This window comes from Lagopus muta, chromosome 12, assembly GCF_023343835.1.
Source record: "Lagopus muta isolate bLagMut1 chromosome 12, bLagMut1 primary, whole genome shotgun sequence".
NCBI classification, from domain to species: domain Eukaryota; kingdom Metazoa; phylum Chordata; class Aves; order Galliformes; family Phasianidae; genus Lagopus; species Lagopus muta.
In genome coordinates this window covers 562,560-587,392 of record NC_064444.1, presented here as the reverse complement: position 1 = coordinate 587,392, position 24,833 = coordinate 562,560, and the positions used below count along the sequence as shown (strand labels likewise).

Below are 24,833 nucleotides of genomic sequence, written 5' to 3'. Positions count from 1 at the left end.
GCTACCTCCGAGCACCCGGAGAGATCCTAAAAAGCCCATCTCCCATCAGGTGGGGCAGATTTATGGCGGAGCTGGCGGAGGGGTCGCGGTGCTGGCGGAGGCAGGAGCCTGGCTGTGCTGCTGGGCGCGGCGCGATTGGGCAGCGCGGGGCGTGAGCCGTAATGCCGGCCATAAAATTGCAGTGACACACTGCCTGCATGGCAGTGCTGGAGGAGGGGACGGCCTGCTTCCTGGAGCTGCGTGGGGCAGGCGCGTGGCCCATATTTTAGGTTAATGCTGAGAAGGAGCGGTGGGGGCGGGTAGGGACAGATTGATGGCCCCATGGGGAGCAACGCGCTCCCCGTGCTGGGTGGAACTGAGCTGCAGCACTGCTGGGGCACAGCGCGTCAATACGTGTGGATGTGCTGCCGTGCTTCGGGGTTCCGCCTCGCCTTTAGCTTTAGCTGTTGGCCGTACCAGAACTGACGAGTATCAGTAGTTGTGGAAAATGAAATAATGCGAGTGTTCCGGTCATAAATGAGACTGAGCTTAAGGAAGATAAGTGTAAGAGGGCATTTCACTAATTTTCTATTGTGCTTTGTGTTCAGCTGCTGTGCTGAGAAGCATCGACACCTTCTTTTCCTCCTGTGCTAACTCACTTGAGAAAAGCCAGGCTGCGAAATAGAAAGAAGCAGCGCTTGATGGAGGTGTGTGACCTGGAATTACCTGGAGGCATTTTTCGGTGCATTGTTTGAGCTTTGCTCTCCTGCTCCTCTGTTGTCTCATTGCTCTTCTTTCACCTTGGGTGAAATTTGGATTGTAAGGAATTCATTTGCGTTCGCAGAGTGACATTGCTAGTTGCATGGACAATCAATGCACAGATTGGCTTACAGCCAGCACAGGGCTGCTGGAACACGGGGTGAAGACACACTCCAAACACACTGCTCAGCCCCAGCCACAGAGTCACCATTTGCTGAGCTGTCCAGGAAGCAAAACCCATATTGGCTATAAGCTGCACAAAAACTGCGGAGATTGTTAAGGAGCTCTGTCTCTCTCTCTGATGATGTGAATGTGTTCCATAGGGCTCATTGCACCTCAAGGGCTCTTGGAAAGTTACTTCCCCTTCTGCTCCTCTGCAGTCCCTATTTCCCATTTACGACAGTGTAATGAGAAATAAGAACACGTCTGCAGTTCCAGCAGAGCAACTACAACCACATGGTGAGGGCAGTAGGGAGCGACAAGGCTGATACAATGCAGGAGCTCAGCTAAGCCAGGGGCAGTGAGCTTGCTGCTCAGTGGCTTGTCCTGACTGTGTATCTGCCTGCAGGAGTGTTTTTTCCTGTGGTGTTTGGATGTATAAGACAGAGGCTCATGTCAGCGGCAGCACAGGATGCAGTGTTTCCCCCATTGCCGCGGTTTGTTTCTTCCTTTGGTGTCACCAGCGTTTGGCCCTGTGTCCCCTGCTCTCTCGCTCAGTGTCGCAGGACTCAGCTCTCGCCTTTCCTGTCTGCACTCCAGCACCTTTCCCTGCCCTTGCTGTTGTTGTCCCTCGCTGCCAGGCACTGGGCGTGCTGCTCGCTGTCTGCCTGGCCCCCTCAGGAGGACAATCTACGCTGCCCCAGGGCAGCTGGAGGCAGGAGGTTGGAGGCTGCTTTCCAGCTTCATAAACCCCTGGTGGTATTCGGAGTCATGATTCCCACGTTCAGCCGTCTGCGCTCTCCCTGGGATGGCTAATCCCTCCGTGCAGGGCTGCGGGCACAGTATTGATCCGTGTCTCTCTGAACCTCGGCTGTGTGTGCCACTTGTCAGACCTCTGCAGCAGCGTTCCCAGATGCAGGGCTGGCGGGCGGGCGGAGGTGTGAGCTGGGGGGGTGGGATCCTCAGCCAAGGGGGCTGTGGAAGGTGTAAGTGGCACGGCAGTTGCTGCTCACTCTCATGGTTAAAATGTAGGTTGCTCCAAAAGTAATGCCTCCTGTTGTTTTACGTGGATGTTACGACAGATACAGAGGAGACAGTAGTGCTATTTGATGGAGGAGATTATCAGCTACATTGTTTTTTGGCATTGTCACCTTTGTTAGCTGCACATTTTTACAGTGATGAACAAGAGCTTGCACACAGTGCTTGTAACAATCTGTACCAGTGGAGGTGACTTCTATTTCACAGCTGCTAAGATGGCGTACTTGTTAAGAAAGTGTTGCCCATGCAGTCTGACATTCACTGTGCTGACACCCACTCTTTGGTCTCTTTAGTGTTCACAAGCGTCAGTGAATATCATTAGATGCTGTGTTTTTGCGTGGAGGAATTCAGTGACACATCTTTGTTCATATGCACTTCCCGTTAGGTGCCATTATGTCAGACCACCCCTCTGCTGCCATCTATCACATGGCACCAAAATGTAGCGGTGTATTGGCAGGGAGATTCAGCCTGCGCTGCCAGACCACCAGCATCCACCTCTAGTATTGTGGGCCAGTACCATAGGACAGGAGGCATTACTTTTGGAGCAGCCATGTACTCGTGGAGCTGTGCAGGAATGTGTGTGTGTGTGGGTGAGAGAGGTGCTGCTGCTGTCAGGCACCGCAGGGCTTGGGCCATGTGCAGTGTGTTCGGCATGGCTGCAGGGCCCCTTCCTGCACAGAGCCCCAGGACACAAGGCAGACCCTGGGACTGAGGCTTAGAGCTCGGACGAGAGGGCTGAAAGAGGCAAAAGGAAGGACTTAGCATATTTTTAATTAAAATAACAAGCTGGGGCATGTCACTACATAGATTCCTTTGTATCCTGAGTTCCTTTCCCTCTTTTCATCTCTGACTTCTTAGATTAGGCACTCTTGGAGTAGGGATCACGTTTTCTTCTGATCTGGAAGAGGCCTGGCATACTTTGAGGGCTGGCATTGTCCACGCAGTAATGAGAGAAAGCAGAAGTGTGGTTGTGCTGCTGTCTTACTGCTACCTGCCATCATGTGAGACATTTGGTACTTAAAATAGTTGTGCTTAGCATGTCCGTAATGCTGAGAGCTGTTCACAGATTAATTCTCCTGCCGCTTCCGGGGTCGCTGTTGGTGTGTCCGCTTTGTATGTTGTTGGTGAACCAGGAATGGAGGCCCAGAAACACCACTTCTTTGCCCAAATTGATGGAAGGAGTTGGCGATAGCTGCTGGGTGCCGGCATTCTGTGTGGCAGAGAGCTCACCGTTGCTGCGTGTCCTGCAGCAGTGGGTTCAGAAGGACGGCCGGCACGCAGTGTTTTGTGTTAGTTGAGGAACTGGTTCATTCAGTGGGTAGTGTCGGATGTTGCTCTGTTCCATGTGCTGACTCGGCTGAGGTGAACCCGTCAGTCAAAGCGGTGGTGATTGTGTCGCACGATTGGAAATTTGTTCTAACAGTGGCATGGCCCAGCAGAACAGATTTCATAAGTGCAGCTTGATTCTCCATCCATGTAATTTAGCATAAAACCTAGAAAGGAAGCAAAGCAAACTGAAGTAATTGCAAAATACAAATTTTAATAGAGCTAATGCTCTGGAGGATCTGTGTCAGGGGAGCAGGGTTTGGGTTTGTTTGTACAGATGGGACTGAATGGCACTTGAGCTGCTGCAGGGCTGCTCCGCGCTCCGGCTGTGCTGCGGTGCGCTCTGCAGCTCCCAGGGCAGGGGAAGGGCACACAGCCCTCGGTCAGACCTTTCCCTTTGCTTCAGGCTTTTCCTGTTTGTTACACACATCCACGAGGTAACTCCTACATTGTTCTGGAAGCCGTACCGTACCATGGCGAGTTCCCTGCCTTGATCCCACTTCCTCTTCTGCCATTAAGAACAGATTTCCTGACACCCCCCAGCTTTTTGGAGGGCAGCGGGCATTCCTCCAGCCTGTCAGGTAGGTGACCAGCCTGCCTAAGTTGTGAGCAGCACCGCTGCCTTCTGACCTACCTACATTAATGAGGAGATGCTGCTAATTTTAAACATGCTCCATGCTGACCCTGAGCAGGAGGTGGGAGGCTGCCAAGGGCTCCATGTCTGATCACGTTAAATGTAATATACAATAAAACCAGCCCAAAAATGAGCTGTGGCTCTGCAGAACCCTCCTCTTCTCCTTCATTTCTGCTGGGTCAGATTGAGCCTTATCTCTGTAAGACTCTATGTCAGGTGCCTTGTCTCTTCACATGCCTCATCTCGGCCTTGAGATTTTACCATTTCTCCAATTCAGTGAGGTGGGAATACGAATGGCAGCTGATAGAAGGAGCTCCGGTGCCTGGCCAGAAGGATGTGACCAGTCTGTGGTTTCCCACGTTGTTTTTTTCCTTTAAACTACTTGAGAGTGCTCACAAATTCGTTAATCCATTCCTGTGTTCCCTGGATATAATTTGCAGTTCTTTGATGCTCGGCTGTGTACCGCACGTCTGAGCACCGCTGTCTGATCACAGCGCTGTTCCGCACTGCGTTCTATAGCAGATGGCCTCTACAGGCTGTCCTGCACTTTCTTTTCAAGATCTGAAGCTTTCAGATATTAATAGCTTTGCCACTAAATATCGTCATACCTCTGATTAGAGATTATTGTTCTTTCTTAAGATTTCTCCACTACTAACAATGCCTGGTGTCACTTTTAATTGTCACATCTGCTCCAGCTACATGAGAACAGCCCCGGCCATGTGCCCGGGTCGGGGGCGGCCGCTCCTCTGCCAGGCTGACCCCAGCCATGCTATGGTGGGGACACGGCCTGAGCCGCGCTGCTGCTGTGAGATGGAGGCGGGGGCCCGGCCCCCAGCAGCCGTCCCCATTAGCAGCGGTGTGAGGGGCCGCAGCCCTCCAGCGCCGCCCAGAACCACGGGTGCGATTCGCTCTCTTTGATGGCACGCTCACAGACATTTCGCTGTTGCTCTGATCTTTGTTACCTGTGTGGCCCTTTAAGTATCCCATTTCAAGTGGGAATGAGAAAGTGATCTGGTGGAGCCCTTCCCATCTTTCGGATCTGTGCTCTTATTAAGGCTTCCCTCGCCCGTATCCATCACTTTCTTCCTTTCTGAAGGAGTCAGCTTGATTCAGTACGTTTGGGACTCGGTGACATTAATGTATCTGTTTTATGTAACACGGGGTCATTATTAACGGAATCCTAGATCATAAAAAAGGTATAACAAGAGAGAAGGAGGGTTTTTCCCCTTGAAGATAATAGCAGTCACGCAGCAGAAGAGGAGGGCAGGGGTCAGCGAGCTGCTGCCTGATTGGGCGCTCGCACTCCGCATTGACATTTCTGCAGTTTCATCAGAAAGTCTAAATAATCCATGTGAAAACACCGGGTTATTTACAGAAGATATATATGCACTGCATGAGCTTGCGAGATACTGAAGACACAATCTTTGCTCTTGGTGCCTGCTTTTGTACAGCAGTACCCCTGCTGCTGCTGTTGGTGTAAAGATGCATATAGTGTGCGAGCCAGTGCGTGGCTGTGGGGAGCTGGGAATTTGGGAATAGTGAAATGAGAACTCTGTGGGACTTTGGTGGGGGAGGGAGGCAGGAGGGCAGTGCTCTGGGGATGGGGAGGTGGTGCCGGCCCCCAGGCTGGGCACTGCAAGGCCATGGGGCTCAGCACACACCCAGGGAGGAGCTGGGGCTGTGTGGGGCTCCTGCCCAGGTCCTGGCACTGGGGAGCATTTCCGGTTGGCATTGAATGTATTTTTGCATCTTCCATTTTTGAAGGTTCCTTATCTACAGGTAGCTGCAGTGCCTGTTGTGCTCTTCTGATTTCTATTTTAATTTTTTTGCGTTAGAAATTTGGTGTTCTTCTATATAAACTGCCGTGTTTGTGGAGGGGAGGATCTGGGATATTTTCTCTGTGGGATGTGTCAGAATCACTGCCCTTAGAAGCACATAAGGGGAGCAGCCGTTGTGCAGTGCACAGCAATCCCACTGCTTCCCCCGCGGTGTTGGCAGCTGGGTCAGCACTGAGACATCAGCCCTGAGCTCTGCCCTCGGTGCTGGGAGCAGAAAGGCACCGTGTGGTCGTGAGCTGAGCTCCCCGGCGTCAGCTCTGACACACGAACTGATCAGTGCAACTGATGGGGTTCCTACTGTTGTTTGGATCCTGGTTTTTAACGTGTAATTCTTTTCAACACAACTGTGAGAATTAGAAACATTTTGTAAAAGGAAGGATGAGCTTCGTGCGTTATTGGGTGAGTCCAGAAGCAGCAGCATCAGGGAACCCACCTCACTGTGTCAGATTAAGGCTCTGATAAAACTGTCGTGTTTGCAAACCAAACTTGAGTCCTCGAGGTGCGTGCTTAGCTGAGTTTGCAGAAGAATAAGTCAGTTCTCTGAAGCAAAACACATTCAGAGCCATTTGACGTTTTAACTCAAAACCCTCCTTTCAATTTGCGTTGAGATTAAACTTGGCCACAAGGTCATAGCCTAGGGGGGAATTTTGGAACAATTTTCAAAGCGGTTAATTTGGACATTTTTCAACTATTTAAACGCAAATACAAATGAATAAATAATTTATGCATTGCTTTGACTGAAAAATATTTTCATGTAAGAACACACAAACTGTCCCACAATTAGCATGGCCTGTCTTCAGAGCAGCTGGCTGCTTGGAAAAACAAGTTGTGGAGCTGGAAAAGGGGCCACTGGCACTCCATCCTTCCTAGTTGTGTTTACCTTCGTATCTGTTGCTTTGACTGGGCTGTTGGAGGGCAAGTGGGACTGTGACAGTAAGATAATACGCACTCGAGAAAAGATTATAGAACATATTACGGAGTTACTTAAAAGTTGTTATTTTACTGTAGGAAAGTTAAATGATATGTTTAGATAAGACTTTAATTCTTGAAGAATTACAAACTGTGTAGCCAGACCTATCAGTGGTCCAGAGTGGCAAAATTATGTTAGCTCTGGAGGATGTGTGTGGGTTGATACCAGAAGAGGCTTTGGCAAAACATGCACAGTGGTACAGCTGTGCTGACTGTTAGTGCTGCACTGCAGAAAGCTCCTGCAGAGCAGGGCTTCCATCAATGGTGCACCTGGGCTTGGGCAGGCATTCACACAGCTGTCCTGAAGCACCGATGGCCATTAACCTCTGTTCCATGGGAGGTCAGCTCTACCCATGGGCGGGAGCTGCACTGTCTCTGGGGGAGTGCGTGGTGCTGGGCTCCTTTTCCTTCAGCTATTAGTGGCCGCGGTGAGGCTGCTGGTCCTTTCAATTACACTGTAGTGAATCCCTTAATCTCTTTAAGTAGCTACCCTAGTCTCAGCTCATCATGCTCTTTACCTCATGTAGCATCTATATCCCAATCCTAATCTGGAGCTGATAGTCAGTAGTAATGGTTTGGTTTTTTTTCCTCCACTTTTATTCTACCTGGGTTTTCATGTACCTAAGGAAACAAGAAAGAAGCGCTGGGCTGGGTGGGAGCAGGTAACCTGCAGCTGGGGGGGTGCAGGTGTACAGCAGCAGTGCTGGTATCCAAACAAGGCTATTGAGGTTCTGAAGGGGAGGAAAAACATTTTTTCATGCATTTTCATTGATTTTCAATATTGTACAAAACCTAGTCTTGTAAAGCAAGAACACGGGAAAGATACAATCATTGAAAAACAATTACAGATCAAATGCCCACTGCTTGAAGTCAGCTGCACGCCCAGCGCACCCCTTGGGCCAGGCCCCATTGGCTGGGCACAGTAAGAGCTACAAACTGGGATTAGAAATAAGAGAACTGCAGTGTGGTTTGTGTTGGGAGGGACCTTAGAGCCCATACAGCCCTCATACTTACCCTGAGCCTTCTTCCACTAGGGTTCAGCCCCTTCAGGCACCGGTGGGCTGCAGCGAGGCCTCCCAGGGCTTCTCTCCAGACTGAGCACCCGCAGCTCTCAGCCTTGTCATAATTAGGTGTAATAATTAGATGTCCTGTTGAGATGCCGCACTGGTGGGTGGCTTTCCTCCAGCAGTTGCCGTCTGTCGCAGTGCGGGCAGAGCTGTGCAGTGCAGTGGAGCCCTCGCCCTGGGGCACAGCCAGGGGCCGCTCCCCGCTCTGTTCCTGCAGCATGCTGAGCTCCTCTCCATTTTCAGCACCCTCCATTTAGTGAATTTTCCGTAATGTTTTGGTTGAGCTCCGCAGGCCAGGAGGGGTAGCGACGCACAGACAGGCCACAGGTCTGCCTGCCCCTGGGCACTGCGCGAGGCCTGCCAGCTCTAGGAGCGTCCGGGGCTCGCTGGCCCGTGGCTGGCTGTGACTCCTGGCAGGGTTCGACATGCCCGTCCGCCCGAATTAGTGCGGGGCACGCGGCGCTTAGCGCGCTGCTAATTGCCATCAACCGAACACAAGCAGCCCAGTGTGTGGGCACGCGGCGGGACAAAGCGTGAGCAGGCGCTGCCGGAGCCGTACCCGCACGGAGCGGGGGCTGCCCGCATTGCTGCCGGCCCTGGGCAGGTGGCCAGGCAACCGCCGTCCGCCCGCTGCTCTGTGCCGCGTGGCGAGAGGCCTGGGCCTGGAGCCTGGCCCGTGTCACGTCGGGGCTGGGCACCGGCTCCTGTGTGCAGCCCGAACCCAGGGCAGCGGTGGGCAGCTCTGTGTGCGGGGAGCAGCCCCGGTCCCACCGAAGCCCCTTCCTGCAAACCCACGTGTGTGTGTGTGGGGGGGGGGTGATGGGGTCAGGGCCGCCTCCCCGGGTGCCCCTGCTGCGTCTCCCCAAGCATGCAGGAGGCCCCAGGGCTGCCCAGCGCTGGCCCAGCCCCGCCTGCTCGGAGCACCCCCGGCTGCTGAGGGGTTTCTGCTGCTGGCATCCCGCTCCGGGGAGCGATTCCCATAGGCAGGAGGGCTGTGCTGCCCACCCTGCCGCCAGCCAGAGATGGGGGGGGTTCTCCTATGTGTGGCAGAGCCTGCAGGGAAAGGAACGCTGCTTCTTTCATCTGATCTGCCAGAGGATGCAGTAATGTATTCTCCTGTAACTAATCTGGAGGCAGCTATGGGGCTGTTCTCTCATCTCCAGCACGGCGGCAGTGACTGAGGGAATCTATCCGCATACCTGCCAGAGTCTCAGTAATTAATCCTGTTACATGGCCAAAATGAGAAGTCTGAGCTTTCTCTTTCTCTGCTGTTCCTCAAAGGGTCCCCTAAGGACTGGGGATGCTGTTCTGTGTGCAGAAAAACAGACGTGCAGGCGTAGGGCTTAACCTTCCCTCTCCCTTTACCCCAATGATGCCAGTGTTGCTGTTCTCTGACCCATCTCCTTTACTGCAGCAAGTGAAAGCTTTCCTTGGACTGGGAATCAGGTTCCTGTTTAATCAGGGCTGCACGCCTGCATCTTATCTCCCAGTCACCGATTTCTGGGAGTTTTTTAGGAGCTGCTCTCTGACAGTTTTAAATGTGACTTTTCTGAAAAACTGTGTGTTAGCTGCCTTATCTGTGTTCCACCTCACTGTCTTCTGTTTCTGGTGTATTTATGAGTATGCTGGAACAGTGCAGAATCTTCTGTTCCTCTCCCTTACTATGCTTTGTTCATTCCCTTTTTTCCCTATCTTTTTAGCAGGAATTTTCAGGAACATTAATCCCGTGCTCCATGACAGTTTAGTTTCCTTAAGAACATTTAGTGCTAGAAAAGCTTGTAGAAGATCTGCTTCCATGGTGTCCGACCAAATCCTGTCTGAGTGCAGCTCTCTGGGAGGATATGCATCTGTGTGCAGGAGCCTCAGTGCAGGGGCTCCTCCAGAGCACAGCGTGTACCTGTGTGCTAATTCAGGCCCCACTGTTTCCTACTAATTTGCCCCTTCTGACAATCTGATTTTTCTGTTTTACAGTTCCAGTGGTTGGTCCTGAGACTCGTTTTAAAGATCTGTCACCTTCCAGTTCTCTGATATAAAGAAAGAAAGAAAATTTGGCAGTTTCATATTTGAGCTGTTTTGGAACTCTTGCAGGAGGACTGTCTGCTTTTGGTGATGTGTCACTCCGGTGTGCCAACCTTCCCAACCTCCTCCATAGTGAATGTCAGTGCAAAGAATTAATTTAATTTTGCTACTGTGTCCTTATCTTTCTTAATTCCTCCCTTTGCGCCTTGATCGTCCATCAGCTGTGCTGGGTGACTGACAGGCTTCCTGCTTTTGTGTTTGGGAAGTTTTTATTAGCTCTTCTAACTCTAGCAATTGTTCTTCAGGATCCTTGGCCTGCCTTATCATGGTTCTGCATTTCACTTGCTAGATTTACGTCCTGTTCCATTTTCATTGTCTGGAAACAACAAACATCCATTTTTCTGAAAGTAACTTTTATTTCCAGTATCTTCCTTCCGTCTGTGTTCTAACTCTCCATTGTATTTGTTTTTGTTATCCACTCCCCTGCTTATTACATGGAAGCAGTGCTGGGCTGCAGTGGTTAAGCAGAAAAGTGAGACTGCAGAACTTCTTTGCTGATAGACAAGTCAGAGTGAGGCCGTGACACTGATAAACTTGCAGGTTGTTCATTGGCAAAGTCCCTGTGTGAAACTGGTGCAGTCTTTTCTGTGTGAAGGCAGACAGCTGGAGAATGCACTGGGAAGTGCAGCTCTGCGCAGAACGGACCTGTTGTATAGATGTGCTTTGTGTCTGTTTGCAGTTGCAAGAGTTGGAACGTTTGGGAACGTTGATTGAATTTGAGCTGACCACGGATTAAGATTATTGTTTACTCTAACTGTGATCAGAGTTTTTGATTCTTTTGTGTGATATTCAAAGTCTTCTGGATTCCTCATGTACTTCATATTCTTTTGTTGGCAGGCGCTGATCTGGAGAATTTGTACCAAATATTCCCAGGCTGAGTAAGAACCATCGCTCCATCCCCACTCATTGGTGCTGGATCTTGGTACATGATCTTCGCATTCCCGTACTGAGGTAGGGAGATCTACGACCTCATTTTCTTAAGCCTTCAAGAAGCAGGTTTTGTGTTGGTAGCCCTCCTGGAAAGTGTAATACAAATAACGTGGATTAAAAGAGATGCGATTACATGTAATGCAACCATGCTGCTGTCTCAAACAGATTTTAGAGTTCTTTGCGTCCTTCATCCTCTGCCATTCTGGGGAGCAGCAATATTTGCTTGCTCTTTCTTAAATGGCTGTATTTCTCAAACGGCAGTCATTTCTTAAATGACTGTTTTTTGATACATGCCATCTGCATGAGGTATTTCCTAGCACATGGTTTGCTGGGTGGTAGTCTTAGCTCCTCTCCTTTTCCACGTAGTGAGATGAACGAAGAGGTGTTTTTTGAATAAGACCATTCATAATGTGCTATTTTTTTTCTGGGTGTCTTCAAGCCAATGCCTTGTCAGGTTATAGCTCTGTGTGGGCGAGTGAGTTACCTTAGGGACTCCATTGCTTAATTATTTGTCTCAGCCCTAATTCTTAGTTTCTGTCATTAGAGGACAGGCCAAATGATCAGTGTCCTTGGCTTAATCTTAGCAAGAAAGTTATCCCTAATTTCTGCTCTAATCAAACAGGAATAAGGAAAGATGAGAAAATAAGATTTCTGGCTTGTTTCATATTGGATGTGGATTGCTGAAAGTAAATCATATTCCGATGATCTGTTTCAGATCTTAAGTATTCGGGTTCCAACACATACAGTAAATGATGTGCTGGCAGAAGAAACAGAGTTAAAAATCAGCCTTCTCTTCTGGCTAGTCTGGAAGTCTCTCTCTACTTTCCCCATTAGATTTGGCACTGAAAATGTACCCGTTGTCCAAATGGGTCTGTGAATCACCTGATCTTAATTTATCCGTGCATCTTGAATAATTGTAGAGTCATTCATAAAAGCTGGGATACTGTATAATACCACAGCTGTGTTTGTGTAGTATTGATAGCAGTAGGAAGATTAATGGTAGGATTCACACAACACCTGTCTAGATTGAGAAATGAAAGGTGCAAGTTTGGGTTTGGATTCTTTTCTTGATTTATTTTTTTATCCCTTATGGAAGCTTCCTCTCTTGCTTTCTTCATATGTTTTTAACTGAAGTATTTTGTTTACAACGTAAGTGCATGCTTCAATTTCTTGAGAATCATCAGCTTTACAAATTAAATTGAAGCCCTGGGAAATTCTGCGTTGGGCAAAGACGAGCATTCGCCTTGTGTCCTTACTCAGAAGATCCCAAGTAAAGCATCTGCTTTTTCCTGTTTAGTCAGGAACCTTTTCAAACGTTTGTATCTTTTGTGTGTGGTGTATGATGGTCTTCAGACTTTGTAAACTGAATCCAGAGATTTGAGTGAGGAATATTAACACTGCAAACCCACCTTCCTTGAGCTTGAACGAATGTTCTCGACTTTGATCTGAGAATGAGAAGGAAAGATTGATGAAACAGAGAAGGTACAGACAAGCAGGCTGAAGGTGAGAGATGGAAGGGAAAGATAAAAGAGGCTGAAATGCAGAATGTTTCAAACATTTCAGGGAGATTACGCTGCGTGACTTTTTGTGCCATTTCTATGCTATCATACTAATTTTGTTGTATTCTAAATTGTTGTATTCTTTAAAAACATCTACAAATGGAATAAATTTTGGGACGCACCTATTACAGTTTTCATTAATGACTGCAGCAGAGGAAGCAGGAAGGTGCGAAGGGACCCACAGCCCTGGACACGGGAAGGTTGGGTTGTGAGAGGGCGAGACAGGAGGGCAGTGTGTGAGTGGAGCAGACTGAGGGCAGCCAGTGGCCAGGCTGGGACACTTTGTGGGTGTTTGGTTCAAGCATCTGCAATTAGAAATGGCGAGAAACAAGCTGTAAGGGATTAGATGGGCAGTTCCTCACTGCGAGGGGGAATGAGGCAGAAGCCTGTTTGATTTATGGCGTGTGGGTATGCACAAATGGTGGGCAGGTAGCTGTGCCTGGGGTGTTACTGGTGATCAGAATATTGTATCCAAATAATTTGTATGGCAAACATGTAGAAGTGATACAGTTGCTGGAAACCAGGGCATGTATCTATTTCCATCACATCTGCTGTTTTTCAGCTTTAATTTTTAGAAACTTTCATTCTCAAAATGTGGCTGCCCTTCTCAGATGTGTTTTTGGTTTAAGCAAAACGATGCTGCATTAAGGATGATACCAATGTAGTAGTTTCTGTTAGTAGGAGATATTTCTGAGCTCCAGTAACACTTAACGCTCGGGCTGGAGTTTGGAAAAGAGACAAAAAGTATTTCTAAACATCCGGGCAAGAACTGGCTTTTGTTTAGATGAATTGTAACGCTTTAAAATTGTAGAACTGGTTGGCACAGGCAGGTGCAGCTTTATGTGGGCAAATGCTGAGAGATTTGAAGGCTCGCTTGCCTCAAGAAAAGGCCCAAATCCCTGACCAGCTTCAGGAAAACCAGCAGTGTTGGTTCTGCGAAGACAAGGCTGTGTCTGAGTTGAGTAAGCATCTGTGACCTTCACTTCTGCGTGTTGTTATTTTTCTCTTTGGATCTCAAAGAGCCTTGGTCTTGGTACTGAAGGCTTTGATTTCAGTGTACAGTGGTGAGAAGACTGCTGTTGTTTATACTGCTGCTCCATTTGTCATAGACTTTATTATTGCTATTGCATTTATCTGTTTATTGACCACCTGTTCTTCAGTGAGTGCTAAGAAACGGAGGAGGGAGGAGCGAGGAGCACTGCTGCATTTCAGGGGACACAGAACTTGTGGTTCGCACCCTCCGGCATCACCTCCTGCATCCCAAGGGGCAACAGGGAGCCTGGCCTCAGAGCAGGGCTCAGCAGAAGTCCTTCTGCCTCCCAGGGCACCACGCAGCCCAGGGCCGGCCTGTCAGGGCCCACTCTGAGCACACGGCGTTGCTGCTGGGCATCGCTCCCGGTGTGCTCAGAGCTCTTCTTGTTGGACATCCTGGGAAAGGCAGAACACGAGCAGCAGCCCCCGCCCAGAGAGAGGACAGGTGCTGCCCGGCGGTGCTTCACCGCGGCTGGGCTGGTTTGGTTCGTGGCCATGGCAACCGCTGCATCCAGAGAAATTCATGCTTCCATATGAGAGGGCAAAAAACGTCTGTGCTGCAGCTTTGTCTTCGATTGAGGCAGTTCTGTTTTGTAATCAGGCAGTGAAGCACATTGTGGGTTTTACTGATGGCAAGAAAGGGGTTGGAAAACCCTTGTTTTTTTCTGGGCTTGGCATGTTTGGCCTACAGTTGGCTCTGTCATGGGGTGTGCAAGAAGCATCCTTAAGGAACGTCACGTATAACATCCTGCTCCCCAAAGCCGTATCTTTTCTATTTACTAATATTTTCTGAGAATTGTTCTTCAATTTAAGTATGTCTTGATCTTCTGGCATAAGACTGTAATGTGTTTTTTATGGTAGCTTCCCTGTATTTTATTTCAGTACTGAAAATAGAGTGGGAACATACTTGCAGCTCATCATCTGGGCGATGTGCTGGCATATGACAGGCAGTTCTCATGGGATCTCCCAGAATACTCTTTTAACTGGCACAGAGGCTCTTTGAGAAACTATAGTGAAAGTTGGATTTTATTCCAGTGGCTCCAGAACTCTCTGGTCCCACAGCATAAGTAGTCCAGCAGTAGGGCCCATGGTAAGCAGCAAGCATTTCATCACTGTTTGCAGTGTTTACAGTTAAAAGTTTAATTGTAAGGATTTGCTGTGGATGAGGATAAATTTTGAAGATACTTAATGATTTTGATGTGTTTTTCTACTTGTCAACGCAGATGAAACTACACTGATGTACCTACCATGCATAAATTAGAGAGGTTTCCTTAGACACTAGCTGATTCTCTTATTGTTTCCCTTACTGGGAGATAACAGGCATGTGGCAGGTAATGAGAGGTTTTCTTTCAAATTCTTCAACAGATAACATCTTTAAGTTGTGTGTCTTCAAAACATTTAGGCTGTGGGCTCTTGACTGGTGTAAACCAGCATGACTCCACTGAAATTAGTGGAGATAGCTTGTTAGCCACACAGCCTAAGAGGCTTTGCCTGTATCATTCAGCCTACACTATGAATATGGGAAAAATGACAAAGGAGTCTGAAATACATTTTTGTTTCACTCTGTTAACATTCCTGCTTTCCAGTAGTATGTATTGCACAGGTTTCCAGTGCTCAGGAAATTCCTGTGGCTGCAGCTCTTTTTCTGTGGTGCTGGGATTGGGTTCCTACAGTTAGAGGTGAGCAACAGGGAGAGTGTCTCTGGGCCCCAGTTCCTGAATTCCAGAGCAGAGATCAGTCAGGCTCAGGCTGATGTGTGCTCAGGCTACCCGGGGAGATCTGGGCTTGATCACAGGCTCCTCCTTTCTGCATTCATATTCGCATAAAAATCCTGCTGACATATGCCTTTGTGGCGTGTGACGCACCCACAAATACCCTAAAAAAAACCCAAACAGACATATCATGCAGTAGAGGTTATTTCAAAACTTCCCTTGTTCGATAGATGCTGATGAAAAGGCCGTGTTTGGGTTAAATCGCTTTATTCTCCAGAGCCGCGTGACGGCTCAGCATCTGTGCTGCTGTTGGTGTAACCAGCGCCGTGCCAGGGGAAGCTGTGTGAGCACCCACTGCCCCATCCACAGCACGGCCCCACAGCACGGCCAGCCCTGCTCACAAGGGTGAGGGACGCCAGAAGGGGACTGAAAGGATTTTAGAAGTTTATGCTTACAGGCGCTGACGCTTTTTCTAATTAAAGTTCATTAGTAGTGATAGTAGTAATTATAACATCAGCAGCAGCCAGAGCAGGAACAATTAAGGCTTCTCTTCTGGCCAATTACTGGCATCTCTTTGAATCTCCGCACAGCCAACGCTCAGCATCCTGTCACAGACCGCTGGCACGGAGCGCTCTCACGTGAGCCTGGCACTGGAGGGACGCTGCGTGTTTCCGGGCGTTCTGCAGCCTGCAAGGATTTTCGTCTCTTCTGGCCCCAGTGCCTCAAGACCTCACCTTTCAGCCTGAACACCGTTTAAATGTATCATTTGTTTTCATTATAGGTTTTGTGTCTCTGCCTTTCGTTCTTGTTCATGAACGTCTGCAGTCTGATTGGAAAACAAAAGGCAAATGCAGGCATAGCAGGCGATCTGACAAAGGACACAGTTACAGCTCTGGCAGGCTCCACCGCACCGGTGGCAGTGAGATGGCCATTTGCTGATTGCCTGGGGTTGACATGGCTTGGTTAGTATGCTAATCCAGCCTCTCGCATTTAACATTCAGATCAGGTCTGCGCAGAGCGGGCGCCGGGAAGGGGTGGCTGCATGGAGCCCCGACCGCGCTGCAGCGATCGCACACACGCCCAAACCCAGTGGCTCTGCTGCCATGCGCTTTCTCCCTCTTGCACGTCCTCTTCCCTCTCCTCCCCTCCTGCCCTCCCTGGTGCACACGCATACATACCATCCAAAAAGCTTCCTGCAGATGCTGAAAAATAGGAAATGTGGAAAAGTCATGTATGATTGGCTCATTTCTCTGCCTCCTTGTCCCCAAAGATTCCCACTTTAATAGATCATGTGTTTCTGCTGCTGGAGAAGCCCAGAATGTAATTCGCCAGAATTCAGTAATAACAAAGCAAGACGAAGTTTAACATCCAAAGCAAAGGGATGGCATTTTTGTAGCTCACATACAACGTAACAGTCACCAGAAGGCTTAAAATTCCCTCTGTCCTCTCTCCCCACCCAACCTCAGCCCAAGAGAAAGAAAACATTACAATCCATTCGTTTAGGGCAGCAATCAGTTGCCCAGGTGGGAAGTAAAGCTTGCTCCTGTTATTGCAGATGATTGTTGCTTTTCCTGTGAGCCTGGAGGCAGGGAGTTGCAATCCCCTACCTGGCGCAAGTGGTTTCCAATTTCCAGAATTAAGGAAGGAATTGTTTGCAGAGTCAGTTCACATGGTAAGGTCCCACAGATCCTGCAGCCACAAGAGAACTTAATTCCTCAAGCTGCCTTTTCTTTGTTTTTGTAATGTCACAGCAGTTCTGGAAAGGCATATGGATGGAGAATCATTAGCTTCTGCTTCCTTTCGGAGGGCTTTGGAAGTTGCATTTTCAGAGACCAGGTCAGATGTGGGTAAAAACGAGTCTCCGTCCGATACAGAAGCAGACAAAGCTGTTTAACCTCTGAATTATAGCACAGCTCCATAGTTGTGTCTTCTGTTGTTTCATGCTCTAAGCAAACTGCTTTTTGCAGTTCTCCCTCCTGGTGCCAAGCGCGTATTCCAGCTGCAGCTCAGCAGCACGGGGAAATTCCTTCCAAGTCCCTGGCAGAGCAGTCGGCGCTTTCCGGAGCTGCAGGCATGATTGTCCTTGATTATTTTATTTCTTTGGCTCTGATCCAGGATGTTTCCTGTCATCATTTCAGTGTCTTTTCTCATAATCCCCTTTCTAAACATCATCAACAATTAACCGATTCTCTCATATCTGCAAACACATGCACACACAGGCAGACGCGCATGCACACACACTCCACTGAGTCTCATCAGTGTCTTTTTTGCCTTTAAGTATAAGAAATTACAGCTTCTCATTAGCTGAAGAGCATGTTTTGAAAGGCTTTGTGTTTACTCACTTTGCAAGTGATGCTGGTGCTTTTAATTATTCTCCTTTTGCATATCATAAGAGAGCAGGGAGCTGCTCCAGTCAGCCTGGATGAGCCGCGTTCCCAGGAAGACAGGAGGAAGAAATCGTTTTTTACCTCTGCTGCTGCTTTCTTCCTTTTCTGTCAGCCAGCCAAGGAATCCCCCCAATGCTCTTACGTAGCAGATACCAAAACTGTGAGTCACTTTTCACTCCCAGAGCAATAAGTCCACCACATCTGCGTGCAGAACGGCGAGCACAAGGCTGGAAATTTCTCCAGGCTGCCAGCATGCCCCGGCATCAGTTCTCCACCGGTGACTTTGTTTTCCTGCTCTTGCTTCCTCTCCTCAGCTCCCTCGTTCCCTCATTCCTCCTTCCGCCTTCCCCATTTTCTTTCTTCCTTCCTCTCCATCCGTCTCCGTGGCTGGCAGCGGTAAGCCCGGCGAGGTCTGGGTCCCTCTCGCCTTCTGTGGATTTTTTTTGTGTGCAACTGCAGCAGCCTTTGGCTGCTCACTCTGCCAGGTTGGATCACCAAAGACACACGACTCACACACAATGAATAATCAATACAGATATTGATCTGCGGAAAATGTTTGTAAATTCCTGAAAGGGGAATCGGGAGCGCGGGACAAGGGAGGCTTGTGGGGGACGACAGGGTGTTCCGGGCAGCGGCTGCTGCAGAGCCGGGTCCAGAGCCCGCGTCCTGCCGCCTCCGAGGTGACGGGTGCTGGAATGCATGCGCGGGCGGGCGGGCGCGGGGGCTTCTGTATTTTCATTTCTCTACAGCTGCTTCCTCCGAAGAATCGGGAGGCGAGCAGCTGAGAGGCCCCGCCAGTGCCATGCCTTGGCTGCGGTCCAGCTCTGTTTTGTTTCCATCATCGCACGCCACTTCAGAATTTGCATAAATACAAGGGTTGTTTTCTGTTGCGTCTCCTGAAAGATTTAAAAAGATGGAAAAGTGTTTACATGAGGAGGGATCGCTGTCTCTGGTCATCGTTTCTGGGATTTGCTTTCAAATTAACACGTTTGAAAGAAAGAAAGGTCGAAAGGAAAATAAGGGGCAATGAGAAGGACGTGGAGAAGGCTGAAAATGCTTAAATGTGGAAAAGCGCTAGGCTGTGCGGTGTGTTCTCTTGCAGGTGCTGTTCCATACGGGTACGGAGCAGGGCTGAAGCCCTCCAGCTGGGGCCCCACTCTGCACGTGAGGCGAGGCTGAGGTGGCAAAGGTTGGGGCCTGGGACTGCAGCCGGGGCCCAGCAGCAGCACGGCCCCTCTGCTGCCTTCGGGCTGGCCTGCATGGCCACAGAGCCCTGCCCCGCCAGCGGGCAGTGGCAGCTCGCCCAGCATCGTCCCTCCCTCCTCGGCTTTCCTGCGATTACAGGGAAGGGCGTGTGCTGGAGGTGATGGAGGACACAGCTGTGGGACCACTTAGGACTTGGCCCCCTCTATCAGGCTGGGGGCTGACAGCGTGGGCCCCAGGGAGGCTGGGGTGCAAAGGGCGCTGCTCAGTCCCTCAGGCTGCTGCCAGTAGAGCAGAGCATCCGAACAGCCCTGTGCCACCATTGTGGGGCCGCCCATTGCTGACCCCTGCCATAGCCATGGCAGCCGAGCCCCGCCGTCCTTCCCTGCAGCGCCGCTGCTGTTATCAGCCCGCAGCAGCCGCCGGGAGGCCGATGGCGCTTGTTCTCCCTCCCGCTTCTGATTAGCTCCTGCAGTCCAATTAGCAGAGGCATTTATATCACAAGGGGCTGAGGTACCCCTGCTCATCACGGCGGCTCAGAGCCAGTCATAAATTCTACCGACACTACATCTTTGCTGTGACGTGGATTAATTACGGCTCTGGGCCTCTGAAGCGGGTTTGCAGAGGACGGTACACACAGATGCAGGAGTTGAGAGCAGACCCTGCAGCTCAGCTCCACTGAGGGCCACAGCTCTGTGCACCCCAAGTCTGAGTGAGGCAGGTGGGCTGACCGGGGCATGCTGCAAACCCTGCACCATGTCCATCATGAGAAACCGGTCATGATGTCTCCCTTGTGTGCTGCAGAGCAGAGACTGAGCAAAGCAAGGAGGGCTGTAATAGGCTCTGCTTTGCCAGGTGAGATGTTGCAGGCCGTAGACAGCAGCACAGGTATTGTGTGCTGGCAGGGCACAGCCCGCAAAGGGGGGTGTGTGTGCACAGGGAACGTTCGTGCTCGCTGTACCTCACTAGCACCTGCTCCACCTTTTTTGGTACTTCTGCTTCAAAAATACCACTTTCGTAAAGCTGTTCTCCCATCCTTGTGGGTGGGTTCCCTCCAGCTGCAGTGCCATTCAACTGCAGGGGGTGGGAGCAGCAGGAGGAGAGCACCTAGGAGAACAAAGGGAGCGGGAGCACTTGGTGTGTTCATGTTTACCCGCCGTTGTCTGGTTGCGTGGTTCTGTGTGGCTCTAAGCTTTGGCACCCCTCTGTTTGTTTCCCTGACACTGTCACCTGGCTGTCCATTTGTGTATCAGCTACTTACGTATTACTCAACGTCCGTTTATAGTCTGCTCCGCTGCTGCTTTGGCCGTGTGTCTGTCACAGCCTTCTGACAGTGACACTGCACCATACCAGACCTGCTGTCTTGTTCCATCCACACACCCGTGCACAGCTCAGCTGAGCCGCCTGCCCACCGCTCCATTCTGAGCACAGGCATCAGCTGGTGCCACCAAAGTTTGCTGTTTCTGTGCGTTTATGCTTTTCTCTCTTACTGAAATAGGGTTGAGTATGAAGTCCACAAAACTACCTTGTAATTGCACGAGTAGTTGGGATTTTAGAGAAAGGAGGATGTGTATTAAACTTAATAGCGCACCAGCTCCTTTTGGTCTGTTTCCTTGGTTAGCTGACAGATCATCAAAGATGGCTCCTGCTGGTAGAGCTGTGTGGGGTTGGTTAGTTGGTTCGTTTGTCTTATTTTGTTTTTAAGTGGGTGAGGATAGATACAGCCCAAATTGAGCTCTATGAATGAAATAATTATTTTTCTAGTAAAGGGACATCCTTTCTAATTTTTCAAAACAGAAGCATCTTTTGCTTTAGTATGACAGTAAATCCTGCGTTCCCTGACCAGTACAGGTATTGTCTGTTGTCAGACCAAAGCCCTTGTTACTCAGCTGGTTCCTCATACCGACGGCTGGAACCTGGCGCTGTGCAGATGCAGGTGGGTACGGGTTGTTCCCATTCAGGAGGGGGTAGTTAGCCAGCTTACACCCCCACCAGCAGTCAGCTGAGGTCTTTACTTGAAGAGTAATGTTTTTCTTTATGCATTATTTGTTCTTGGGGAGGGGGGGGGAAGTAATAGAAGCTTCAGGCGTAAATTTTGGAATGAGGTCATTAGGCTGCAAGGTCCCTGCATTCCCTCTGAGCATAAAACCAGTAAGTCCGTAGTTCTGAAGTGGAGCTGAGTTTGATCCTGTTTCAGATTTCCTTGACTTTTGTCATTTCTGAATGACATTCCCAATGCGTCATCGCTTTGATCAGCTGCTGTCGCTCCATGCTTGCTTCCTAAGGTCAGTCAGCACTTTGCATTACGCTGCTGTGCGGTTTGGCTCCTGATGTGACTGTTCTCCACATTTTAGCGGACCGTAAAATGTTGCTGGTCTCATTTCTTTTTAGCAAAACTCTGACAAAGTCTTCTTCCTGGTTGGAGTAAATCTGCACAGTGATCTCCGTCCAGCATAACATTTTTGTAGGTATTTTCTTGATTAAAACTGGCTGAAAATGTGTTGCTATCTTCACCCCCTCACAACATTGTCACTTAAACAAAAGACTTTCTGCATTTTTCCAGATTTGCTCAAAACAGATCAAGTGTTTGTTTTGTTCCTCTTGTCTATTTTAATATTTTTGTTTCAAGTTTACTTTTGTTGCAAGTTTTCATGTAGTTTGTCACATTGCCCTACATGTGCTTTGACTAAACGAGCAGTTTAACTGCAGGTGTTGGAAGTAGAGAAGTGCATTGCAGCACTTTTTAACAAAAAACACTTTGATGCTTTTTTAATGGAAGGAGAAGATTTTAAAACAATACACGAATGATATCAAAGTGGAATCTTTGGAAATTCTGTTTATGAAAAAATAAAAAAATAGGGTGTTGTAGCATTGTTTGAGATGAAAGGAAATCCAGAGTGCGGAGCGAGAGCCGTCTGTCCTTCGGCCGCCTCTCCCTGCGCCCAAAGGGCTCCGCTGCCACCGCCGCCGCCGGCCAAGCGCAGGGCTGTGCGCAGCAGTGGCAGCGAGAAGCCGCTGTGTTGGGGGCCTCCCTCGGTTCTCCGGATGCATTCTCTCAGGGTTCTGAGATCAATGTAGCATCAAGGTTGAGCAGACCTTCCTTCTGCCGCTCGCTGCCCCACCTCTCTCTGTTTTCCCCCAGCTGCTTTTGAGAGACGTCATGCTCTCTCGGCCTTGATGATGGAGCGTGGCTGATTGATGCTCTGCTTAGTGCTGTTCCTCTGTCAGCAGCCCACTGCTGTTTCCTGCATTTCAGCCCAGAAAAGTGCTCTGCAGACGTGGTGCGGTGGCACCCATCTGGTGTGAAGACGTAATGTTGGTGTCGTTCTCTGCAGTTCGTCTCCAGTGCCTGCGTGAGGTGGGACCTGACCCACATCTCCGTTTGCTGTCACGTTGCTTAGTCAGTAAGGGAAGTGCTCTCTTCCTTGGTAGGTGACTTTACCCTTTCATAAGATTGTCCTGTGTGGATTGTTCCTGAAAATTGCAGTTTAGAGGGAGTATTGTCAAAAATTCTGTCTCTCTTTCTGCTTTACTATCACCTCATTTTTTTTGTCATTTAACTCCAATTATGGGATGCTAAGTGCTTTTGGAAATTTCATTGTTAATATCTTCTTACAGTGCTATTAACGTAAATCAACGTTAATAGTGTCCCAGCAAGTGTAAAAGCAATCAAAAATTCAGTACTCACGAATCATTCTGTAATTTCAGCATAAAATGTTAATAGAAATAAAATCCAATACCATAAAATATCGGCAAATTCAACTTTAAATACATGTGATGAATGACTTCACCATTCTGCTGCATCCCACGGCCTGGTGCAGTTGAAGCTCTGTCGGTGAAGGTCTGCACACACCTCTCCCTCCTCATCCCCATCCTGTGCTTCTCCAGAACTGAAAGCTCCATCTTTACTTACGAGGAAGAGGTGTCTGTATTGGGGCAGGGGCACTACCAGCAATCTGTTAACTGGTCTTAACTGACAGGGACTTGCTGCTTTTTTTTATCACTGGCTTGAAAAGCTTAAGCTGCATTCCCTTTCATTGAGATGGGGTTTTTCTTACAGATCTTTCAACTCAGAGGTCAGATTGTGAAGATCTGTCAGTTATTTATGGAAACTGTTAGGAGAGTGACACAGATCATTTCTAAAGAACGTTCAGCTTGGCCTGAACATTCAAATTAAAATTACCACTAAAATGAAAACAATCCCCAAAGTGGTACACATACAGCAGCTGGGTGTTCAAACTTTAATCTGTTGCACAGTCAATCTGGAAAATGTCGATATTTTACTTTATTCACTTATTCCAGTGAATCTGGGTTATTTGTGCTGGGTCTTTAAAACCTTGCTTAAGAGCCCTGTGCCGAGAGAGCTGCAGGCTGTGCAGGTTAGTCTTGAGTCCCTGTGTCACTGGGCAAGGAGCACCAGGGGAAAGCTGCAGTGACAGGTCTAGAAGGAGGTTTTATCAGTGAAAAGTTCTCCTGGTCAGTATGTAGATGCCTTTTCACTCCTTATTACCTTTTTCCCCCATTCTCTCTATGCAGTGTCCGTATCACCAGTCTTTGGATTGGTTTCTCTGCTCTCCTGACTCTGTTCTTTCTCCTCCCATTTCTCACATGGTTTCTTGGCAGTAGATTCCTGCAGCACAGCCACACCGGTGTGCTTTTATGGGTCCTTTAAAGTCTGCATGGGATTTCCATTGCAATACTTAGAAGATGTTAGAAAGCTGTCTGATATCTCTGGGTACCACATAAGGGATACCAGCAGCTAAAGTGCTCTGTGTTGCTGTCTCTGTGTCTGTCTCCACAGGCATCAGACACAAGAGAAACTTAGAACACGTAGGTTGGTTGTTGGGTTACGTGCTGCTCTGAGCAGTCAAGTCCAAGAATTCAGACTGTCTTGGGTTTTGGATCCTCATATCTTACTACATTTTTATCCAGAACTTTTAAAAGGAGTTTGTACTATAATAAGGCAAAACTGTTTTTTGTGGGGATTGCTTCAATTCTGGTGAGATAGCAGGATTATCAAAATCATTGCTGGATTATTATTTATTGTTGCATTTCATATAACATTTTCTTTTCGAAATAAGTCTTTGAAATCAAAGGCTTTATTTGCTGACATATCTGTATGGTTTTTCTTTGAATTCAGCAGACGTTGAATCAGCCCCTAAAGTGGGGAAGCCGTGGTTAGGATGAATGGCTTAGAACCTGCAGAAGCACTTTTGTTGTGGTTTCATTTCTTTTGTCTCTTCTTGCCCTTTTTTGTGCCTTCTCACGAAATGGAAAGTTACTCATGGGGTGGTTTTCAGTGTGAATCTGCCAGCAGGGCCCCAGTGGGACAAGCATAGTCAGGAGCAGTGAGCTTGAGGTCCTGCCGGGCATTGCCCTGTGCCAGGACTTCTGCTGGAGTGCAGTGGTACCACTGCTGCTCGTGCTGCTTTCTGGAGTAAATATTGATTCCGTGATTCTATGAAATCTGACTTTGTCCCTGCCATGTGTCAGTGACGAAGGCCCTGGATAGTGCTTCTTCAGCTGCCTGAGTCTTACAGATCTTTCAACTTCTTACAGATCTTTCAACTCAGAGGTCAGATTGTGAAGATCCGTCAGTTATTTATGGAAACTGTTAGGAGAGTGACACAGATCATTTCTAAAGAACGTTCAGCTTGGCCTGAACATTCAAATTAAAATTACCATTAAAATGAAAACAATCCCCAAAGTGGTACACATACAACAGCTGGGTGTTCAAACTTTAATCTGTTACACAGTCAGTCTGGAAATCTGGAATCTGAGTCTGCAGATCGTGGTATCCATCTCATTTGTTGAAGAATGTAGTATCCTAAGAATAGCAGGAGAACAATAATGACATGTTTGACCACCTTGCTCCGAAAAGTAGTTACAGTTAAATGACTTTATAAAAATTCAGTGGTGAAGGATCGTAGCACACCTGATCAGACGTCCCTGGGCGGCCTTGCAGAGCCCTGTCTGCCGTGCAGCGATGGAGACCTTGACAAGAGCACAGGCACTGGTGGTACCTGAGTTGCCAGATCCTGTTCTGTGCTTTGTGGGTGTCCCAGGTTCTTCATTTCTCAGAGCAGAGCTTTGACAACAAATCTTACATTTGAATTTGTTAAAAAGGAGAGTCAGGAGGTACCCCGCAAAGTCATACGTATA

General features: G+C 48.7%; 1 protein-coding gene across 2 annotated transcripts in view; it reads left to right on the top strand.

Annotated features, from left to right (window-relative positions):
* ZFHX3 (zinc finger homeobox 3) overlaps positions 1-24,833 on the top strand; it is a 510,916-nt gene that overhangs the window by 285,060 nt on the left and 201,023 nt on the right. For both annotated transcript variants that reach the window (XM_048958823.1, XM_048958822.1), the window contains one exon: positions 10,686-10,799. The gene's annotated coding sequence lies outside the window, so the exon portion shown is untranslated. The remainder of the gene's footprint in view (positions 1-10,685; positions 10,800-24,833) is intronic.